The following is a 7,424-nucleotide window of genomic DNA, read 5'->3' as shown; positions in this document are numbered from 1 at the left end:
GGTGATGGGGCCTCTAGGAAGTAATTAAGGTTAAATGAGGTGATACAGGTGTGCCCTTATAAGAAGAGACACCAAGGCAGGCACAGTGGCTCACGCCTGTAATCCCAGCACTTTGGGAGGCCAAGGTGGGTGGATCACTTGAGATCGAAGTTTGAGACCAGTCTGGCCAACATAGTGAAATCCCATCTCTACTAAAAACACAAAAATTAGCTGGGTGTGGTGGTGTGTACCTGTAATCCCAGCTACTCAGGAGGCTGAGGCAGGAGTATCACTTTAACCTGGGAGGTGGAGGTTGCAGTGAGTCAAGATTGTGCCACTGCACTCCAGCATGGGTAACAGAGTGAGAGTGAGACTCCATCTCACAAACACACACAAAAAGACACCAGAGAACTCAACCTCTTTCCATGCACACGCATGGAGGAAAAGCTGTGAGCATGTGGGGCACAGAGAATGAGACCCCAGGGTATGGTGCCTAGCATGCTGGGCACTTTTGAATATGAGGAAGTCGGAAGCCTCAGGAGCTGCCTCAGAGCCAAGGACTTTCTAATCTTCTCTTGTCTTACTCCCCTCTCCCTACCCCTGCCCCAGCACAGAAGCGGTACTCTGAAATTTCCTTATCTGATTTTGGAAGCTTCTTTCCAAAAGAAATGCAATTATCTGAAGACCCCCCCCCCCCCCCAGAATCTCATTAAATAACCAGGAAAGATTAACCGTAGGGAGAAGAGAAGAGACTGGGAGTCATCACCACTTCCAGAGAGACTTTCATCTACTCTTCTGAGGGCAGCTGGAGACATCACCTGGGAGACTCTATCTGCAAAATTAGACAACCTTTGCTCACAGTGAAGTTCCACCCCTCACCTTCCCACCACATCCTCCAGAGCACAGAGGAACTTCGTCCCAGGACATTGTTCTTTGGGCTCATTCATTTACTGAAAGTCATTTACTGCCCCTCACACTTGCCTATATCCCCATTTCCCTCTCCCTTATGAAGAGGGTATTTAAGCCTCAGCCACCTGGTGCTTCTTTCAATCTCATATTTTCTGTGGTCCTGTGCTTATACACATTAGCAACTTTGTGTGCCTTTCTTTCTCGTATTAGTCTGCGTATTGTCAGTTTGTTCAAACCTTCAGAGGAAAAGTTTGAACTTCCCCACAGGACACAGCAGGATGGCAGCCATCTGCAAGCCGGAAAGAGAGACCTCACCAGAAACCAAATCAGTCAGAACATTGACCTTGAACTTCCAGCCTCCAGAAATGTCAGAAAATACATTTCTGTTCTTTTAAGACACACAGTCTGTTATTTTGTGATGGCAGTCCAGGCTGACTGATACGCACAGTGTCCTTGCCGTTCTAAGGAAAAAAAAATCCACAAAATACGGGTGAGATTTTAATTAAAAACCACAACAAATAAAATCTGAACTTGGATTTTAACTGTAAATGATTAATCTGTATTCCATGGCTAGAGGAAAATGAAATTCAAGTTTTAGGAAAATCTAAGCGGCTAAACCTTTGAGTTGGACAACAGTTGGACCAGAGTTACTGCTCGATGCCAGGACTGGCTGTGAGGGATGGTTTCCCGGCAGTACTAGTGTGAGACCATGGCTGGGAGGGAGACCAGGCTCAGACTGAGATGCAGAGGACTCCTCCCATCACACTTCAGCTCAGGACCCCAGGATGTTTTCTCTGGATCTTCCTGAAATTAAGAAGTGGATTTGCAGTTAACACAGAAACAGCAGAAAGAAAAAAGAGGATGTACATATCTCAGTTACAATGGAGGAGAGATTCATTGCGAGCAGCAGAGCCTGGTTTTGTATGCTGCACTGATAGTTCGGAAACCCCACTCCTCCCATTGTGTGGCTCAACCATCCACTGATCTTTTTCTTGTTCTCAGTGGCCCTGCCTTTTTCTGCCCTTGAATAAATGTTTGAAGGAACAGCTATCCTCCCATGCAAATGCACACCTCTATTTCTATAGGCAGCCAGAGAGAAAATCTCGAGTGTGGGATTAGAAGAATATGTCATCTGAGCTGATTCTCTAAAGGATGCCATTACAAAAAGTCCCCTAAATGATAATTGCGGACTTTGTCCTGTTATCAACCACCCCCACCACCCCTCAAGCAGCTAGGCTTAAAATTGCCTGCTGACTGATTCCCTGGGGTTTTCTGTGTAACTCTTCCATCTCCAGTAACATTGCACATGTGCACACATGCGTGCATACACATACACACACCCTAAACCCACAAATATTTATTGAATGCTATGTGTGAGACAGTGAAGGCCTTATGGAAAGTATACAACATGATACCTGCCCTCAAGCAATGATGATCCTGTTGGAGAGTGTGTAAATCTATGAAAAACCAATTTGCAAAGCAAGAGTTAACTATTACCAGCCCCAAAGGAAGAGAGGACAGCTTAATCTTTAATAAAACTGTCACCTCTGACCCACTGGGTTCTCACAACAGCTCTGAGAAATGCTCATGGCAAAGGCTGCAAAGTGATGAGGGAAGGACCGGAGGGGTTAAGCCATGCGGATTTGCAACACAGAAGGAAGATTGGCCTTGCCAAGCCATCAGCAGGAATGAACAACAACCAAGCGCTGTCTCATTTGCAGTCGTGGCAGCTTTTCTGTACCAAATAAACAACTTAACAAAGAGACCTTGATTTTGATGGTTTGAAAATGGGAGTGGGGTTGATTTACCCAGTGTCTGGCTTTTGCAAAAATCATGCCATTTGAGCTTTCAAGCACTCTGTTACCCCGTCTCCTAGGGTAAATTGACTTTTAAATGAACACAGTTAAATACCCAAGTCTCTGTAACCAGGACAAAGGCTAAAAAGTGCACCTCCCTCCTACACAAGCCACATCAATTTCAGAAAGCGCTTTCTCTCTGACCGTAGTACATAGCCCTTTCCAGCCCCAGCCAGCAGAACGGAGCCCATGGAGCCAAAGCCTGAGGTCAGCGGGCTCAGGGGCTGAGGAGGTGGGATGGGAGCTTCGGATTTGAGAGGAGGGGAATGTTGAAAGAACCATTTCCCCACCTGCTGCCATCGTCTACTCTCCTTCCCACTTATCTTGCACACATAAAGGGAAAAGGATTGAGTTCTTAGAGCAGCAGGTTCCAGTCTGTGGCCTGGGGACTCTTGGGGGGCTGTTGGCAGGAATCTCATGTGCAGGATGCTGATCACTCTATCTGATCATCCATCTCCCTGCCCACTCCCTTGTTGCCCCATCAGACATCAGACAAGTCCCCCGCCTCAACCCACGCATGCTGTGCTATGCTGGATGCTGCTGAGAAGATAAACGTGAATCTGATAAGGTCCCTGCTGTCAAGGCCACAGAGTGGCCTGTGGAAAACATAAGGCCTACTCACTGGTCCGAAGCACCATGCAGTCAGACAGATTGAGGTCCAAATCTTAACTCTACCATACAATAGCTTTGTTTCCTGGGGCCTCAGATTCCTCATTGGCAAACATCCCAGTCAAGTAAATGAAACCGAAATGACCCTGCCTGAGCACACAGTAGATACTCAATAAATGTTAATCTCCATTCTCCTTCCCAGGAGAGGATTAAATGATTACCTAAGACTAGCCTACAGGACTGAAAATGGAGATTAAGGCAGAGCAAAGCATGACAGAACTAGGAAAGACCTTTTCCACCTTACCTAATAATTTCATTCTGTTATGGAAAGGAACCTGCTGGCCCACTCCTGCCCAAAGCATTGTAGCTTCCCTCTTCTCCCGATGTCATAACCATGTGTTCCTAGCACCTAGACACATGGTGGCCATTAGCGGCTATTTCATTAAATGAGGTTCTCCTGGTGTTTCCCAAGTTAATAGCAGCTCTGCACCCTGCATACTGTGTTCCCATCTCAGCAATCCTGTGCATTATTGAGGACATAGGCTCATCTGCTGTGAAAGATCCAAAAACAAGAGAGAAACTTCTGTCATGCAGACAACCCAGGGAGGGAGTGATCTGTTATGAGGGAACTCAGTTTCTGCTAGGCCTTGTGTTCAAAGTTATATGCAGTTTCCAGCTTAGTGTTCCTAACGATGCTGGAAGAGATGACAACTATCCCAGTCTTACAGAGAAGAAAAGTAAGTTCAGAAAGGTGATATGACAACAGACTCCCAGGCCAGTGCTCCTGGCACTGTTCCACAGCTGCCTTTTCTGATGGCTGTGAGTTGTGGGCTGAAAGTCCTGGGGTGGTTCTGTAATTTCAGCTACTCGGGTGGCTGAGGCAGGAGAATCGCTTGAACCCAGGAGGTGGAGGTTGCAGTGAGCGGAGATCACACCACTGCACTCCAGCCTGGGCAACAAAAGCGAAACTCAGTCTCAAAAAAAAAAAAAAAAAAAAAAAGTTAAGATCCAGCCATTCTACTCCTAGAGAAAAAATACAGATGTCCATGTCAGGGAGGGGAACAACACACACTGGGGCCTGTTGTGGGGGCAGAAGGAGGGAGAACCTTGGGACAAATAGCTAATGCATGCAGGGGTTAAAACCTAGATGATGGGTGGATAGGTGCAGGAAACCGCCGTGGCACCTGTTTACCTATGTAACAAACCTACACGTCCTGCACGTGTATCCTGGAACTTAAAATTAAACTAAATTTTAAAAATTTATAGATAGATGTCCATGTAGAGACTTGTGCATGGATGTTCGGAAGAGCTGTATTTGTAATAGTCCCAAATTGGAAACAGCCCAGTTGTTCTTCAGCAGGTGAAAGAATGAACACACTGGCATATCCATGCCACAGAATACCGCTCGGCAAGGAAAAAGAGGGAATGACGGACACACTCAACAACATGGATCACACTCAAAGGTATAATCTAAGTGAAAGAAGTCAGATACAAAAGGCTGTTGTATGATTGCCCTTATATGCCACTCAGAGAAAGGCAAAACTATTACAGACAGAAATCTAAGCCACTGTTGCCGGGAGCTGGGGATGGGAGGAGTGATTGAGTTTAAACGGAATGAGAGGGATCGCCCCGGGGTGATGAAAATATTGTCTGGATCGTGCATCGTGGTGGTGTTGACGCACTCTATACATTTTGCAAATCTTACAAAACTGTCCACCTAAACTTCACAGTATGCAAATTACACCTCAATAAACCTGACTTTAAAATTTTTTAAGCATTATCATTACCATATTCAGCGATGATTTCCTCCTTTTTTTTTTTTTAGCAAAAGCTTATCACTAAAATGAGAGAAAAAGAGCACTATTTCTACCAATTTCTGCTGATTAATCCATGACTAAATGCCACATTTTCATATGGAGGGCTATAAATAAAGATTTCTATCACGCACACGGTACATGCATGCACTGTACCTGATGAGGAACTTTTAGAGCCCCTGCCTCTATAACAGTCGCTGGCACAGAATGGAGATGAGGAAAGTGGCTGTTACCAAGCTCATGATGCTGTTTCTCATGCTCTTGTCTCTCGCCACAGCCACAGACACATGAGGAAGGCCGGCAGGGCCAGTATTATCATTACTTCTGTTTTATAAATGTGAAAATGAAGTGAAAGATCTTGCCAAAGGTCACACAGCAGGTCCATGGCAAAGCCTGAATTTGAATCCATGTCTTTACACCACAGACAAAGTCATACATTTCCATTCATCTTCTCTCCAAAAGCAAGAAAGTAAAAGGCAGGCGGGAGGCAGGGATATGGATTTAATTGCAAGCCCTGTCGAGGGGAAAATTCATGGGCAGGAAGAAAGCTTGTTACAGACCGTGGTCTGTTCTGGGAGCTTCCACAAACCAGCTCCGGTGAATCTGAAAAGGCGCCCACGCCTTCGCACCGGGAGCCTGTGAGATGGTGCGGACCCAGGTGTGACCAGGACAAGGACACACTGGACGTTGCTCAGCTGTGGCCTCCACACAGGTCATGAGGCAGACAGAGCCCTTGGGAGTTTGACGTCCTGGACCCAACCCGGCCCCACCCAGTCTGGCTGCTTTGTGAAGCCACCAGGCAGCCCCTGGGCCCAGGACAGCCTGGGAAGGAAGGGCTCCATGAACAGGCCCCCACCCTCCTCCCTCCTGTGTCCCCGTTCTGCGGTCGCCTCCTTTGCCAGGGCCTCGGGTGGCGCCGGACCCCCCTTCCTGGCCCGGAGGCCTCCTCTAAGGCCCTGTCCCCGTGGAGGGCTCCATCCTGTTCACCACAGGCAGCACTTCCCCAAGGGAGCTGCTCCCCCGGGTCTGAGGGACGGTGGGTAGGGCGTGTGGGGAGGGGGCATTTTCAGAAAGAGTTCTGAGGAAAAAAATGACTTCTGTGGGAAATTCCAGGTTGAACTGTCATGGGTTGAATCGTGCCCCCTCCAAAAGGTTTGTTGAGATTCTAACCCCCGGTGTTACCACTAGCGTCATGACTGCACATTGTCCAGGTTCTTGGCGTTTTGAACAAAGAATTGGACAAAACGCCCAGCAAAGCAAAAAAAGAATGAAGCAACAAAAGAACGAAAGCAGGGAATTGTGGGAGCAGACCGAGCAGCGCTCAAGAGTCCGGATCCAGAATCTTCTAGGGTCCAAATACCCTCTACAGGTTTCCCATTGGCCACTTGGTGATCACATCATGTAAATAAAGTGGTGGCCCACAATTGGTTGCTTTCTGCAACCAATCAGAAGCTGAAATGAAGTTATGACGGTCACACTCCTGTGCAAACATGTGATTGGCTGCAAAAAAGCAACCAATCAGAGGCTAAGGTGAAGTTACAAAGTTGCACTTCTATGCCAATGAAGACTCAGCGGCCAGCAATCAGTCTGATTGGTTGCCAACAGCCAATTTCCCACTTGTGACACAGAAAAGGTAGGGGTTTAGCAAAGGGAGGAGCCTCTGGTCCTTTTGTTACTTGTCCTGGAAAGTTAGGTTTTTCCTTTCAATTTAGTTCTAGGAAGTCGGCTTGAAATGGACTTAGGTTCTCTGCCTCCAAACCCTATTCTCCTGCCTCACCAGCACCTCAGAAGGTGACTTTCACTGGAAACAGGTTTGCTGAAGATGTCCTGCTGGACTAGGGCATGCCCTTAATCCAATGTGACTGTGTCCTTATAAGAGGAGAGAGAGGCACACAGACACATGAGGACAGAAGCAAGCCTGAGGTGCCACGGATGCCATGGACGTCACGGACGTCACGGACTGCCAGCCACCAGCAGCTGGAGGAGCAGGATGAACCCTCCCTAGACTTCCAGATGGGGCACGGCCCTGCCGACTCCTGGAGCTCAGACTTCCGGCCTCCACAGCTGTGAGAGAATTGATGTCCGCTGCTCAAGCCCCAGCGCGATGCTTTCTTACAGCAGCCCCAGGATACTGGGACACTGGGACACTCACACAGGCGATGTCCACAACCACTTTTTACTTTTCAGAGACTTGAACAAGCTTGTTCCAAGAAGGAGGAGACAATCACACCCTTGTCTCCATTTATTTTACCACAAA

At 47.5% G+C, this 7,424-nt stretch overlaps 1 long non-coding RNA gene across 1 annotated transcript in view; it reads right to left on the bottom strand.

The window, feature by feature from the left end:
• Positions 1-1,407: 1,407 nt before the first annotated feature.
• The window catches only part of LOC104675196, a 44,879-nt gene continuing 38,862 nt past the window's right edge, over positions 1,408-7,424 (bottom strand). Inside the window, exon 2 of the long non-coding RNA XR_749737.2 lies at positions 1,408-1,692. This is a non-coding gene — a long non-coding RNA (uncharacterized LOC104675196). The remainder of the gene's footprint in view (positions 1,693-7,424) is intronic.

Source organism: Rhinopithecus roxellana, chromosome 17, assembly GCF_007565055.1.
Source record: "Rhinopithecus roxellana isolate Shanxi Qingling chromosome 17, ASM756505v1, whole genome shotgun sequence".
NCBI classification, from domain to species: domain Eukaryota; kingdom Metazoa; phylum Chordata; class Mammalia; order Primates; family Cercopithecidae; genus Rhinopithecus; species Rhinopithecus roxellana.
This window is presented reverse-complemented; position numbering and strand designations above follow the sequence as displayed.